Source organism: Pseudorca crassidens, chromosome 5 (assembly GCF_039906515.1).
Source record: "Pseudorca crassidens isolate mPseCra1 chromosome 5, mPseCra1.hap1, whole genome shotgun sequence".
NCBI classification, from domain to species: domain Eukaryota; kingdom Metazoa; phylum Chordata; class Mammalia; order Artiodactyla; family Delphinidae; genus Pseudorca; species Pseudorca crassidens.
This window is the reverse complement of record NC_090300.1, coordinates 63,823,753-63,840,390: the sequence shown is the minus strand read 5'-3', so window position 1 is coordinate 63,840,390 and position 16,638 is coordinate 63,823,753. Positions and strand designations below refer to the sequence as shown.

Below are 16,638 nucleotides of genomic sequence, written 5' to 3'. Positions count from 1 at the left end.
TAAGCACAGGATTTCACTGTAGGCATACTAACTAGAATGTTTACTCCTAGGAAATATCATTAGTATTTCCTCTTCAGGTCTATGAAAGACACACTTCTTTGGGATGAGTCCAAGTTCAAGGCAGAGACAGTGCCTAGCCTTGATGCCATCAGTTGCATAATCCTGGTGGAATGTTGACTAGATCACAATTCTGAATTTTTTCCGTTATTCATAAATCAGAAAAAAAGATTGTACATTATTCTTTTCCCTACTTTAAAATCCATCCAGCCTGGAGAAATTAAGGAGAGCACCAATTCAGAAAACAATCTGGTTCTGCTATGAAATACTTTCTCAAAACTGACCTATTTTATATGATGAGCTACTTAATGATACAACTCAGGAATATGCCTCCTAAAATACCACAGAATACAGCATTCCTCTGAATTTTTGACAGTACCTGGGTGTGGTACATCAGCAATTCATTCCCTAGCACTGAAAGACTGAAGATCAGTAACTAAATCATATAAGTGCTTATCAAGTAATTAAGTTATTAAAATGACATAAATCAGTCAGTGCATATCTTGCTTTTGTCTTTGGTTCTTTGTCTTCTCCATTTTACTAGTCAAAACACTATTTTCAGCACCATTCTCTGGATTTAAGAAAGCTATATTTAAACAATGTTAATAGGAGTGACATAAACCTGCCCGAAGGAATCACAGAAGTCTAAGGCTACACCCCCCTTGCACTTAGCAAGGAAAAATAGACAGTAGCAGCCTGAACTTGGAATTCTAAAGCTTTTGTTACAGAGCAGCAATCTATATACTTTCTAAATCATTTTTTCCCTTATCACTGGAGCTTTTTGCTCTTGTTGTTCATATGAAGGTTAAAATTTATCAAGTGCAAAAATAGTCACCACAGTAAAAAACACATTTATGGAGCCAAGTAAAGGCTAATGTATTTTTCATCGTTAATTAGAATTGTGGAAGGGTGTTTTTATTCTTTCAAGTTTCATTCAGAAATATTTAAAGTTCTTATTTTCAACTGAATTTGAGTCTGGGGAGGTTTGAAGGGAATGACCTTCAAAATGAGCAAAGAAATTATTTCCCAAAAGTCATTTATTTAGATTTCCTGACTGTGGTGATAACCTGCAAATTAGATTTGGGGAAATTCAGTGTGTTTGTTGTGGTAGGCGGGGGAATAACACTGACTTAGAAGTCTGTCCTTCAGGGAAGAGAACCCTATCCAAATTCAGAAAACCATTCACTGACCATTTAAAAACAATCAAAAAATGTCAAGACGCTTTTAAAGACGGTTATTAGAAATGCAAACAGAAAGTTATCTCTGACTCTCATAAGCAAAATAAACAAAATGATGCACACTCTGGAAGATATTTTGTTAGTTCCAAAAAAAAAAAAAAAAGAAGCCCAACTTGCTTCAAAAGTAAAGATGATCTACTAACCTATGGGTAGAGTCATTGCCAGTAAAGATGAGGATCACAGATGAAAGGACATTCAATTTGTCCAGGAGGAAGTCATTAGAACTTCTTTGGTAAGTACAATTTCAGTTCAGAGGATAGTGATAAAGTAGCTGAGAGAAGGTCAAGAAGAAAGTCAGAGGTGAGGAAGTGATTCAAGCATCTGATGGGTCTGGAATAGACTGAAGGAAAGGTTTTTAGTTGAAGAATGAAGAAAAGTTAATGGATTTTGGGGGGCTGAGTCTAATAAGAGTAAAAGGGAATTAAAGTTAAAAGATAAAGGAGAGTTTCAGAGAAAAGTTATGGGAAAAGAATACCATAGGGAGAAGTTTATTCAGCCCAAAGTTCTAGAAAAGAGAAAAGCAGGAATATGATGGCGCAAACCAGAGGAAATATAGAAAGAAGTAAGACAGAAAATGAAGGCAGCATAAAGGAATAAAGAAAAACAGAGAAGGGTAGGACGAAGAGAGACTATCCTGGAGAAGTTAGACAATAATGTCTTAAATGAGCACCTCAAAAAAAAAGTAAGAATAAAAACTATAAAATTTTGAGAGACAGTTGGAGGAAACTGTAAAAGGTCTTGGGCTAAAGTTAAAGGAAACAAATGGAATAGGGATGTACTGTTGTACAAGATTACAACAAAAGTTGCAAGCGCAAAGAACAAACTTTTACTGAAGGTTTTTGTCCAGAAAATATACCACTACCACCACCCCTACCCCAAAGGGCAAAACAAAATGAAAATAGGAGGATGAAATGATGACAATCCAAAGCCAGGAGTGGATAAAGCAAACATAAAGACAAAAAAACAAGAAAGTTCGGGTAAGAAAAGTAGAACTCTTTACGTGGTGAGCAGAGACATAAGGGATCAAGGGAACAGGAGAGCACATTCTGGGCAGAGAGAAACAAGTATTAAATTTCCCTGAAACATACAGTTATTGAGTTCAACTTACCTTGGGTAAAATCATTCCCAAACAAGAGGGAATTTAGCCATGACCTGTAACACTCTTCTTTCCTGTAAGTTAAAATAGCTTGAAACATAGGGCACAATATTCATGTACACTACTTCCATGATGGTGTGTAATTTCATGTTTATATACAAACTCACCATATATCTCCAGGATGAACAAAGTTGACAGGCAATTTCCTTTCCACTGCCATTAGCATCTACTCACCTTTCTGGTTTATACCTGTTAAATTTTAATACTACCTCCAAGGATTTTCAAAATGTTCCATAATTCAAGACCTGAGAGTTAAGTGATGAAGGAATGTCTTGAAGCACTTCCCTAATACCTAGACAGCCCGATCTACTTTTATCATAAGCTTCTGACAGTCTACCACTTCCTTTTGTCATTTTGTGAAGATGCTGACCCCAACTGAAAAGACATTTCATCACAGTACTAGCACTTCACAGGTTGAGAGGTGTAAAGAATACAGGTTTTGCACAGACGGAATTCAAATCCCAGCTTTATGATGCTGGGCAAGTTTCCTGTCCTCTCTGAGCCTCAGTTTCATCATCTATAAATTTGGGATAATAATATTTACCTCCTTGGTTGCTGTAATATTTACTTCCCAGTTGTTGTAAATGAGACAGTGTACAAAGAATAATTTACAAATTGCTTGGCACAGAGTAGGTACTCCTACATTACAATTATTACTGTTATTTACATGTCTGAGGCATGAGAACCTCACCTAGCTGTAAGTTGTCTTGCTCTGGGTCACTCCACAAAATTGTTAACCTTTCCTGAAGCCAACATAATATTAGTCATTTTGTAGAAACAGATATGGCTTATTTTTTGGAACACTCTTCTTTCCAAAGTTTAATATTAATGTTATTGATAGTGTAAAATCAGGTCTCCTTTATATTAAAGTTAGGCTATTCATTTCTTTCTTTGTTCTCACCACAGTTTTCTAATAAACTATAAAAATGTTATTAATTATTTTATTTTCATATAAATAAAATATTTTCATATATTATGCCTTGAAAGTATTAAAACTGATTAAATATTGAATATATTGCACCACCTATTTTGATGACAGGCTTCTAACGTCTGGTGAGTATAAGTCAAAGCTTGTTTTCAAAAAACATTAAATATATAAATATACATTTAAGATATATATTAGCATACATATATGATATGTGCTATATACACTATGTATATGTTTATTATTATATATAAAATATATAATATTTTAACCACTTTCTTACATGCTATCAGTATGCTAAAATGTCATTTAAACATTTGTGTTTAGGGAAAAAACCCCACCTTTTCAGAAGTTCAGATATTCTCTTTCTGGCTTTGTTCACTTTTTGTAATATAATAGCATCTAAAGAGAAGCACATCAAACTTCCCATCACTGATGGCTTCAAGCGTTTAGATTCTTGCCTAAGAACAAGAGGACCCTGGGGAAGCTCAAGCAAGTAGAGAAGAGGCACCAACAAACAGGTCAGAGACTTTGGACTCAGGAACCAACACAGACACACACGTCCCCAACTTCACAATGTCACCAAGCACCACCTCTGTTAACAAGGTGTTTAAAGCTTTTGAGAGCAGGAATAGTCTTTCCCTCCCCCATGCCTCAGTAACAGCTGACATCTCTGTTGTTAGCACATTTGTCACTTATATGTGACAAATGTCTCCTCAGGAGACCTAACTGAGCTGCTGAACAGCAGGAGCCACATTGTGGTTTTTTTTTTTTTTTGAGAAGATGTTCGATACCCTTTTGTGGAATGACTGCTTCGCACCAACATGAACTGACTGCTGGGTAACCAGTAACCTCCTTCTTGCCAAACACAGTGGCTTTGCCTCACACTCTACAGTATCTGACACAACAGACCCCTTCTGAAATCATTTCTTCCCTTATTTTTTGTGGCACTACCCTATCCTTCATACTTGCCTGTCCATTGGTCCCTCGTGTCCTTTAGCTGCCTCATCTGCCACCTCCCATTCCCTAACTTAGAGAACTGACAAGCACTTACCCCTCTGCCCCAGCAAACAGCTTCTGTTAGACACTCTTAACTGCGACAATCCCCTCTATGCTTATTACTCTGCAATCTACACCTTTAGCCCTAATCTCCTCACCAAGCTCTAGAATGTCTCCCCCGAAAGATACCTGCTTTCAAATTCAACATAGCCCTAAACGAAATTCATTCTGTTCACTTCAAAAGAGTTTCCTTATTTTTTGATCATGGCATCACAATTTTTTCCAGCATTTTCCGGAGTATGTGTTGTATAGCCACACCTTCATGTAAGAAAGAGATATTTTGTTCAGTTAGTTTGAAAAACAGATGAGTTAAATACAGTTTAAAAGGTTTCTTTTCGGCAGGACTGCTCAGAGCCTTATATATGCTAATGTGTTTTGTGAGTCTCGAAAATGAGTATTGAGCAAATACTGTTTGCAAATATATTTGGTTACGGGAGTCTTTCTAGAAGGTTCTCTCAGAATAGACCAGCTTCACTGAAATACACATAACAAAATCTTATCTTAGTCATCCTTGACTCTACCTTCTTTTATGTTATTTCCTATATCTAAGTAGTTATCAAATACTAATAATTCTTTTGGAATATCTCTTTGCTTTCCATTCCTGCTATTCATACACTAATAACTCCCCTGATCTAAGCTTCTAACATTTCACAGCTTGATAATAGCCTTTCTGTTGAACCCCTTTCTCAACCACCAGACTAAACTTCCTACACCATCATTTTTATATCGTTTTCCTGCTTTAAATAAACAAACAAGACCCTTCTGTTGTTCCCAGGACCAAGTCAAACTCACAACCTGGAACTTGTCATCCTATTCACAGGCTTAGTCCCTCCGTGCCTCTATCTGAGTCCTCCAACCAACCAAGTTGGTCCTGCCATAGTCTATTAAAGATAGTATGCTCCTTCTCAACTCTTATTCTTTGCTCACTAAACCTCAGCCCGCTGAAATTGGAACATCTTTCCCCTTGGTTACGCAGTTACATGCATAGGCAATGGCAAATACGAGGACTGGAAGCGACAGCTCTCCCCTCCTGTGCCCAAGGAAAATTTACTCATTAATGACAACTCTTTCTGACCTTAGTTTCTACCTCAGAATCCTTCTGAACACAGTGCTTTCGGAAGCTACTACTGACAAACCTACTGAAGTTGATACACAAAATGAAACAGAAAAAGAAAAAGATAATGGGCTTCCCAGCCGTAAAGACCAATTTCTCATTTTATTCTCTGTGTGACTTTGGACTTTTTTTTTTTCTAATTTTTTTTTTTTTTTCTTTTTGACTACACCACACAGCATGCAGGATCCCAGTTCCTCAACCAGGGATCGAACCTGCGCCCCTGCAGTGGAAGCATGGAGTCCCAACCACTGGACCACCAGGGAAGTCCCAACTTTGGACTCTGACCTCTATGAACTTTAGATTCTTCACCTCTGAAATGGGAATAATGCTCCCTTCAGCAGTTTGTTGCAAAGGTCAAATGAGTTGATATGCATAAGGGCCCGCTAAAGAGGCACAGAGTAGATGATCAGTGAACATCTCTTCTCTCCTCCTCCCCTTGCTCTCTACCTGTCTAAATATTATATACCCTTCTCCAGGCCTCGTTGGCCAGGCTAGCCCATGCTGACGAGGCTCTTCTCTCACTCCTCTGGTCATCTGCATTTTCATCCTGGACACTCAATCTAGTTGTATTGTCCAACTGTGTTGAATTAACTTTCCTTAGGCCCCTGACCTCACAAGTCCTTGACCTCTCACCTCCAGTGACACCCATCTCTACAACACTGGTCAGTTCCTGATGCAGCCCTACCTCATACTTCAACATGGTTCACAGCTCTTCTGAAAGTCCTCTCTAACCACAGACATCTGTTCATCCCCCTTTAACCCTTGACTTCCAAGTCTGTATCCTACTCTCATGAGCCTAATCCCTCCAATCCTCCTGATTTTTTGAGTTCATCAGCTTCCTTCTATCTTTCTTTGCCTTCCTGCCAAGTCTGGGTCCCCTGGATGGTCATTCAGTGACGCGCTAACCACAAGCCTAGAATTCCCTGCCCCTGTATTTTCCTCCATTGCTTCCATGCCAATCACCAAACCACTATGGACCCTCCTTGGCTCCAAGTCCTGTGCTGCTGAGCGTTGCTTTGTGATTTGAGACCTGGAGACTCTGTATTTTTCAGGGAACCATGCCCAGCCACTCTCTGTTTACTAGTTCTGTCCTTAAGCAGTAGTCTCAGAATGGTATATTCACACACACACACACACACACACTTAAAATGCAGATTCCTGGACCCCACTCCCCAATTATTCTGATTGAGTTGGTCTAGTGTAAAACCCAGGAATCTATATTCTAAGAAGTACCCAAAACAGGAGTGGGCAAACTACTGCCTATAGGCCAAATGTGGCTCACTGCTTATTTTGTACTACCCTCAAGCTAAGAATGGTCTTACATTTTTAAGTGATTAAAGAAACATCAAAAGAAGAATATTTCATGACATGTAAATATTAACATTTCAGTGTCCATTATTTTTTCTTTTTTTAAGGACTTTATTCTCCTAGTACAATTTTGGGTTCATAACAAAATTGAGAGGGAGATGCAGAGATTTCCCACACAGCCCCTGACCCTATGCATGCACAGCCTCCCCATTATCAACATCCCTCATCAGAGTGGGACACTTGTTACAGTTGATAAACTTAACACTGACACATCATTATCACCCGAAGTCTACAGTTGACATTAGGGTTCATTCTTGGTGTTGTTCATTCTATGTGTTTGGACAAATGTATAATATACAATGACATTATCCACTATGATACCATATGAAATATTTTCACTGCCCAACATTAATAAAGTTCTGTTAGAACACAGCTACACTCATTTGTTTATGCATTACCTATGGCTGCTTTCATGATACAACAACTAAGCTGAGTAGCTACAACAGAGACCACATGACCCACAAAGTCTAAAATATTTACAGTCTGTCACTTTACAGAAAAAATTTGCTTATTCCTGACTTAGAAGATACTGCTGCAGTATCAGAGACCTCACCTTAAGATATCCTTATGTAACAAGGTTACATGCTACCTAAACTTCACCTCTCTTCTTCATCTCTTAATGATGCACTAACACCCTGGAGTTGCTGTTTCAAGTCTTTCACTTATCTCATTCCCTTCTCTCTATATGGACCTCCTCATTCTCGGCAGATACCTAACCTCTCATTTTACAAAGAACATCAATAAGGATTCCTTCAAGCTACTTCTCTTACTTCCGTTACCCCATGTGAGACCGAAACTATTCAAAAAAAATCACAAGGCCTAATGGTATCTTTAGTATGGGCTTGTGTTCAAATCCCAGCTCTGTATTTACTTTGTTGTGACTCTAGGCAAGGCCTCAACCTCTAGGTTTTATTGTGTATAAAACTGACTGACAATGCCTAGCTCAGAGGGCTGTTGTGAAAGTGAAGTAAAACAACACGGGCTTGGCATAGAGCAGGTAATCAATAATGCTTTCTTTATTCCACCTGACTCCGAATTACTAATAATAGGTCACATTTATTAAGAACCAACTAATGTGTCAGATACTTCATATTCATTATCTCATTGAGTTCTGACAGAAACACCAAGATAGAAGCTAAATCATACTGTCTACCCAAATTTTCTTCATCAATTATCCACTTTTTCTTTCAGTTCTCACCCCTGATGACCCTGTTTCTCATATAGTTATACATATAAACGTGCTCAGTCTTCCTCTCAGCCTTGCCACAATCTCAACTTCGCTCATCTTCCCTGCAACAATAAAAAAGAAATCCTACTCACACCTTAACCCCTTCCAAGTCGGTTTCTATTTTTTTGATCAATCCACTAAAATGGCTGTTCCCAATTGGGAACAAATGGTTCCCAAGAACACCAAAAATTCTTAGCTCTCAAAAATCACTGGCATTTTCTTGGTACTTATTCTGCTTTAAAGTAAATAACATTCTAACCACCAAAGAGTAAACTACCATGAAAACAAAATTCTCCTTGGCGGCCATAACTCACCCCGGTGGTTTCTTTTGCTTTTCTGACCACTTCTTTTTAGTCAGCTTCACTGGCTTCTAATCTTCTTTCTCATTCTTTTCTCCTGTCCTCTGTACTCTTCTTCCCCCTCTACAGTTTTACAGTTGACCCTTGAACAACTGGTGGTGGGGGGGTGGTTAATTCATGTATAATTTATAGTTGGCCCTCCATATCCATGGTTCTCCACATCTGCAGATTCAACAAACGACCATGTAGTCTGTAATATTTACTATTGAAAAATAACTGCATGTAAGTGGACTTGTGTAGTTCAAACCCACAGTGTTAAGGGTCAACTGTACTTTCTATGACTTTGGCTTCAGCTACCTTATTATACAAATCAAAACTAGCTGTGTGTAGCCCTAACAGTACTTTAAATTTTTTTTATCCTTTTTTCAAATCATGGACTAAATGTCTATTCATATTTCAAACTTAATCAAGGGCAAAACCAAAGCTCCCTTAATATTAAGTCTTTCTCCTGACTTCTCTATTTTGCCAAGGGATGCCATCATTCCCTGAGACTTAAAATCATAGAATCGTATTTTATCTCTTACTCTTCACTACCTTGACCTCAGCAGCTACCATATGTTTATCTCTAAAATATTTCTCCTGTCTCCCTGTCCTCAATTCCTTACCTCCCAATCAATCTTCAATCCATAACAGTTCTGCTTCAGTGAAATTGCTGCTGCTAACATCATTAACATCCTCCATGTTGAAAAACCCAACAGAATCATTTCAGGACTCCTTTTACTCTATCCCTTTGGTAATAGCACTCTCTCTTTCCTTCTTGAAAGTCTACTCCCTTGGTTTCTGGTTTCTTCCACACACATACCCCTCTCTCCTGTGTGATCTCTTTCCATTGAGTTCATCCCTCTATTATGGAACTTATTCACATCACACATTTGGCTGGGAGCTCCTTGAGATTAGAGACGCTACGTCAGCCTAACACATAGTAAGCACTAAGTAAATTTCTGTTGAATTAATGAGTGAATTAATTCTCTTTCATTCCATTCCTACTGTCACTACTCTGATTGAGCCTCTGGTTCCCTCTCACCTGGTCTATTTCATAGGTTTCTTAACCAGCTTCCTTACTTTCAACCTACTCCAGACATTTCCAGGTGTGGTAACCAAGTTCATTTTCCTAACGTAGATCTGTGGACCACGTCCTTATCTTATACAAAAACCTTCCACTTGCTCACAGAATTGAACCAAACCTATGAATTCGGAATTCAAAGCCCCCACGGTAAAAGTCCAACGTGCCCTCCATGATCTTTTAGACCGTTGTATGATAACCCAAACCCCCAAATTCTTTGTGCTTTGGTTCCCAAGCTCCTTCTGTTGTACTCTTTCATCCTTTCAAGGTCTGCTTTCTCCATAATACCTTTCTTGATCCCACATGGGTGAATAACTTTTTTTAAAAATAAGTTTATTTATTTATTTGGTTGTGTTGGGTCTTCGTTGCTCCACGCAGGCTTTCTCTAGCTGCAGTGAGCGGGGGCTACTCTTCGTTGTGATGCACGGGCTTCTCATTGCAGTGACTTCTCTTGTTGTGAAGCACGGGCTCTAGGCAAGCGGGTTTCAGTAGTTGTGGTGCTCGGGCTTAGTTGCTCCGTGGCATGTGGGATCTTCCTGGACCAGGGCTCGAATCCATGTCCCCTGAATTGGCAGGCGGATTCGTAACCACTGCACCACCAGGGGAGTCCCTAGGTGAATAACTTTTGATCTTTGATATTTTAATCCACGTAGCACTGTTTATACTACTTTGATGAGCCATATTTCCAGGCTATTACTGTGATTAGTGATTGGCCTTATTGAGTAACCTAGCTGGCAAACTTTCTGAGAGCAAGCACTATGCATTCTTCATCTGACATTCCACCTCACAATGCATTTTCGATGAACATTCAGTGAATTAATAGTTGTTTAACTATCTTATATGTATTAAAATACTTTGCACTTAATTATCTCTTATCTAAAAAAACTCTCCCTTAATGCCCAAGCTCTGCTCTAGCTTTGATCCAAATCCTTCCCCAGTGAGGCTGACTGAAATAATTGTCCATAGATGCAATCTCCTCTCTCATTCCTCCCACTCACTTCTTGGCCCACAAAAATCTGGTTTCCACATCATCCCTCTACCCAAAATGCCCTTGCAAAGTCAATCACAATCTCTTTGTTGCTAGATACAGTGTGCCCTTCTCGGTCCTTAACTTACTTGACATTTCTGTTCCAAGACGGTCCCAGGTTTCTATCTTGAGTCCAGAACTCACCTGAGCTCCATATTTATATATCCAGTTCTCTGCAAACGTATCCTCTACTGAGTGTCAAACCCAGTAGAGTGCTCAATAATATTTGTTGAATGACGAATACCTCCCAAGCCTGCTCTTCTTGGTCTAGATAAGTGCTTCTTAACCTGTTTTATCCTATACCCTCAATTTTATTAAAATGTAAAATCTAATGCCCCCTCAGTACCAAACACCTTCTGATACAGCTACCCACCTTTCACCCAGAGGTTTCTGCAGACTGAGAATGACTGACCCTCTGTACATTTCCATCAGCCATCAGACCAAGATGATCCTGTGAAGCATTAGTTTCTGACGTTTAAATTATTAACATAACAATATTTGTTGAATTTTCCAAATATAAAATTATACTACAATATTAAATGTGTTCATATGCTTTCTGAAACAATATACAGCAACCTGAAGGTCCTGCTGCCCATAGCAGGTTGGGGGTCACCCTTCCCCTCCTACTGCTCATCCTCCCAGTTGATAACCCCAGTGTTAGAAACTCTTTAAGGCAGAGTGCAGCTCTAAAATTGTGTGGCTTTAGGATATAAAGTCTTTAAACATTTTTGATCCCCTGGAATTTTCCTTTTCTCTCCCTCATCCTCTGTCCTCTACCTCCCGTCATCCTTCTAGCCCCTCCCCCTCTCTTTTTTCTTATTTTCACACTGTATTGATCATGGACTGTGCTATCCCTGTGGGCATCTGGACTTTTTTTGTTTTTTTTTTTTTGAAGGCCAGAAAAGTAACTTGTCCATTTTGGAATTTTCTATGAAGAAATACAAGTGACCATTTCCTTGGTCATACCTAGACGTCCAAAAAAGAAAAATTTTCCAAGTTGCTTTGGGTAAGTCATCCAAGCAAGGTTGAGAAGAGAGGTCTGCTCTGTGTTTAAAGGGCATTATTTCCAGATCTGGCTTCCCCAACAAACAACAGAAAATCTGAATTCATGCATAAACCATAGCTGAATTCAAATTTTCTGCATAGCAGAAGCTGGAGGGGAAGCCTTAACATTCCTTCTGCACACGTGTCCTACTTGCCCCTATCTTTGAACTGTTAGAATGCTAAACTATAGGATAAAGTACTTTGCTCTTCCTTCAGTTTATGAAAGAAATTGAAAATAACTTTGGGGTAGCTTTTTCACAGCACACTTTTACCCACGTATTTTACTCACTTTACCCATGTATTTTTACCCCCACTGAGCTAGCTTATATATGTTAAGAGAGCTTGCCCTTCTGAGGAAGGGTATTATACATTATTAAATCTGTTCTTGTAACTCTCTTAGTGGGGAAAAAAAACTACAATCTTTCTTGGTTTTAGAGCACTTTATAAGGAGTCTATGAACATCAAAAGGCTTTTTTTTTTTAGCCTCCAATTCACTCTTTGAAGAACATACTCATTAGACTACGATAACATAGGCAATTTTGAATGGCTGACAGATTGGGCATCCTCTCCTAAAAGAGATACACTGCTGACAATCAAGTTCAAGGCTCCAAGAACCGTGTAACGTCAACTGCTTAAGCCAAAAAGCAGAAGCAAAGACATGAGCAACTTAAAAGAAAACCTATGCAGAAAATACACTGGTGTGCAAGCAAAAGACTCACTGAAAGCTTTCTTGGACAAAAACAGAAAGAGGTTATGCATGTGTCAGAGACTGCAGGGACAGCTGACATCTGTGTTACCCCAGGAAGGCCCAGGCTATAAGAATCAGAGAGCCCAGGATTTAATCCACATAGTCACATGCTGCCTGTGTAACCAGAGGCCAGTCACTGAATCTTTCTGATCCTGCATTATCTCCACTATAAAATGAGGGTAATGATAGCAAGATTTGGGGTTCTCATGAGGATTAGGGCTAAAACATACAAAATGCTCACTATATGGAAGTTACCCTTTTAATGATGGGGTTTTTTTCCATTGTTGCTATAGCTGCTAAAATCCCTGAGCCAAGTCTGTGACTCAAAAAAAAAAATTGAAATATATAGCCTTCAGATGTGTTGCACTTTTTTTCCTGTCTTAAACTAAATTTTATTTTCCCTACGCATAATTATTTAGTCATTATTTATATCTATCTTGTCATCTTACAATCTGCATCAAAGCCCTTGTAAAAAGTGGTGTTACATAGAGATTTTCTGTCTATTATGCTCCCAGTTTCCCCATAGTGAATTTTAGGACACAATGGAAATTGGTGCATTCTCTTCCACTTTAAATGCTGGTGTCATGCTTATAGTTTCATAGAGTTGTTTGATCAATAATTGGAATGACCTTGACATTGATTAAAACCTGCCCCAAACTCTCTTGTCTTGTCCCCTTTGTCATCTAATGTTGGCTCCCAACTGGGATTAGCAATGAGGCATCATTTGTAGAAACTTGGTCTTTTCTTTGTCATCACGTCATTACCAAATAAGTTGACCAGACCCAACCATCACATGCACGCCAAAATGTCTGCCCCATCCATAGGAGGCAAGAAAAGAAACAAACAACAGATAACATTCCATTTGACACCTGAGGGAAGTAAGACCCAAAGATGCCAGTGATCAGCCCATCATCAATACAAAACTGTAATTAAAACCAGGCCAATCAATTTCCTGCATTCTGAACACTAGAGAATGCGACTACTTAACACACCCTGTTTAGTCAGGCAATCCACAGCTTGTCAGTACATCAAATCATGGACACACTTATCTCATCCTGCTGAAGATAACAGCTTCTACTGACAGAGCTTACGCAGGCCCCTACGCTGGAAGGATTAGGGCTATACAAGCCTCATCTCCCCCTTTGGATTTTATTGCTAGTCCATGAATGCACTGAAACCTCAATACCATCATTGTAATGGAAAGTAGCACCCAGTTCCTGATGCAAAACCCAAGAAATTTTATTTTTACACAAAGGAAAACAAATCTAAAATAAATCTTTAAACAAATTTAAAATAAATCTCAGATGTTTCAGAGTTTTGACAAACGTGTGACCTTTTCCTTTCCTCTGATAACTTCTGAAGATACCACAAAGATCCAGATTTCTAAACTTTCCAGAAGTGGGTTTTTGTTTGTTTGTTTCTTTGTTTTTGTTTTGGCTTAGCAAATAGTACACTGTATGGCATATGAGTTGTTATACCCAGGAATAGAAGGGCTGTAAGCAAAAGAGTTGAGAAGCTTCCCTTGCCCCAACGGTTAGCTGGGAAATACCTAGCTCTCCAGTTCCCCCAAATGCAGGTGCTTACAGAACAATGTTCATACCTATGTTGACAGAAAGAGGAAACATTCATTTCTCCACTAACAAGAGCTCTAAAGCAGGCAGTCCTTGATAAACCAAGCAAGCAGGGACCCTAGCTGATCTCCAAGCCTGATTATCCATTCCTTAACATGTCTTGACAGTCATTCTTTACAACTACTCCAAAACAAATTACCTCTAGCTCTTACCAAAAGTACTTAAAGATAACACAGAAGAGAAACTTTGCAAAATGCTTACAAGATTGACTAGACATGAAATTAGTAAGTAAAAGACAAAGTATTATTGCTCAGGTACTAATTTGGCTTAGCAATAAAACAACAATGACATGCCTAAATAATAAGCTTTTTCTTTTAAGAACTAAAAAAAATAGCAACAATCTTAACCTAACAACAAGCTTAATTTTTATAAAAAGAGGAATGAAATCAATACTATGAGAAAAAAATCTGTATAAATGGTAAAATTAAGTACATCTTTCAAACAAAAGCTCTTTAATATTGTGCTTCTCTATCAATCTAAGACTGTAGGCAGTGACTGCAATGGCACAGTACAGACTGTTGTGGCCACGTATACAACACAACAATCCAACTTATTTTCACAGGAAGAAACCACACTTAGATCCATGAAGAAGCGCACCAATTAATTTTACTCTTCTCCCTCCCCGCCACTCCTCAGGTTTTAATCATCTGTTTTGTAGCAACTGTTGTAAATTATGGGTAACAACAACCTTGGAACTTCAATACCAGCACAAACCAATACCCCACTGCCACCTTTTTGGCAGTTCGCCATGTGTGCTATTTTAAAATTAGGCATTAGGAGGCAGCAAATGGCTCAAAACCACAGGCAAAGATAAATTTGTAGGAAGTTGGAAAAGAGACCTAAAGCAGCAAAAGCGTAGAAGACAGACTTCATCTTAAATACAAACTTCCAGGACTTTAGATTTGCTATAACGAATAGTTAGAAGGGGAAAGTGTTTGGCCCTCATAGAGACCTCTGTGAAACCATCTGGATCCTATTTCCCATTTCAGCATCTCTAAAATCTCTGATGGTTACCTTAAGGATTAAACAACATAGGTCTTGGTTTCATTAAAACTTGTTTCCTGGCTCCAGAAAGAAAAGTCTCATGATTGCCTACGTGGAATTCTCAGGTCACACTCGATTTGGCAGTGCCCGCACCAATGAAGATACTGTTCAAACCATCAAGGAGACATTAGAACTGATTCTGCCCCATATTGCTTCATTCTGATTAAGGTATTTACATATTTAAAAGATGCACCATAGTTACTTAAAAATGCCAATGCTGCACTTACGTTTAAAAAATACTTGTGACGTGTACTCTAAGTATCATGTCCAAAGTAGCATGTCTTTAGATAACACAAGTCTGTCTTATTTTTAGGAAGCTGAAAATGGACTTTTCACTTTTCTTAAAAAGGGATAATATCTCTAAACAAAGCTTTGTTATTTGGTTATAATGTTCGATTAAATTACAGGAAATGTAACTTAAAGCACCTTAAAATTGATTAATTTATAATATCAAAACAACTCTTGCTTCTCTCTCTGGATATTTATTTTGAAGAAATAAGCTCATGTAATTTATACAAGAATTTTACTTCAAGCACAAGTAGAAAGGTCCCTTAGAAGGCATGATTGATAGGAATCAAAACTATAAATGTGTGAGGAAGACTGTGTGGTACATGAAACAAGACATAACATCTCCAAAGATAGTTTCCTGCAATTTTTTGCATTGTTCCTTGAACTGTTATGCTAAGAATGCATACACTACATGCCACACAATACGTAGCTATCACAGAATATACTGGGTAAAGCAGTAGTGAAAAAGATGCTCATTAGCACAATATTGTTGATAAACAGTTAAATCAAACCAAAAGTAATTCACATCAAATAATGCAAATGCTGCACAAAACCTATTTTCCTTCTAGGCATGCATCATGATTCCAAAATCCTCCAATAACCAAATTTCAGCTTTACTATGATTAACTATTAACAGTAATTGAAGAAAATATCACACATTACTTACTGTTTTCAAGGTATCTATGCCATCCTTCTGAATTCAAAGGGGTGAAGAAGAATCACTGCCACGAGGAAATCTAATAGGCAAAAAGAGGGAAAAAATAGCAAATATTAGTTGTCTGAAAATTAGCATCTTCAGATTTTCTTGAGGTACTCCCCACAGGATCCCAAAGCAAAGAAGAAAAAGAAAAAGTTGGAGAAAAACATCACACACTTCACGAGCCGACTTTCTCCACAAACCCAGGCAGTTCCAAACTTTAAAGGCTAAATTGTTGAGCATCCTGATTGAGCAAATATCCGACTTCGGTATCACTGGTTACAAACACAATTTCAACAAGACGAATGCATCTCCAAAATTATGGTTACTTTAATGTATTATCCAGATTTCCCCCTGTTTCTCTCCCTTTCTCCCTTTTCCATTCACATTTTTCTTCCTACAAAATGCACATAGGTCTGTTCTTCCTTGTACCCAAGTCAGGCCTGGCTTTGAAATGCATTTCAATCTCTCAACACAGACTGCTTTCATTGCATTTAGAGTCCCACTAAGGCCCAGCTTTAAAAGCTACTGATTCTTTTTTCTTTAGCCTTCCTCACAAAGGAAGGGTATTTTGTAAATTACCAGCTCGTTC

At 38.4% G+C, this 16,638-nt stretch overlaps 1 protein-coding gene across 1 annotated transcript in view; it reads right to left on the bottom strand.

Moving 5' to 3' along the window:
* The window catches only part of SOX2 (SRY-box transcription factor 2), a 592,096-nt gene extending 575,729 nt beyond the window's left edge, over positions 1 to 16,367 (bottom strand). The window contains exons 1-2 of the mRNA XM_067738154.1: positions 16,224 to 16,367; positions 16,017 to 16,086 (exon numbers count right to left, since the gene is read on the bottom strand). The gene's annotated coding sequence lies outside the window, so the exon portion shown is untranslated. The remainder of the gene's footprint in view (positions 1 to 16,016; positions 16,087 to 16,223) is intronic.
* Positions 16,368 to 16,638: the final 271 nt, after the last annotated feature.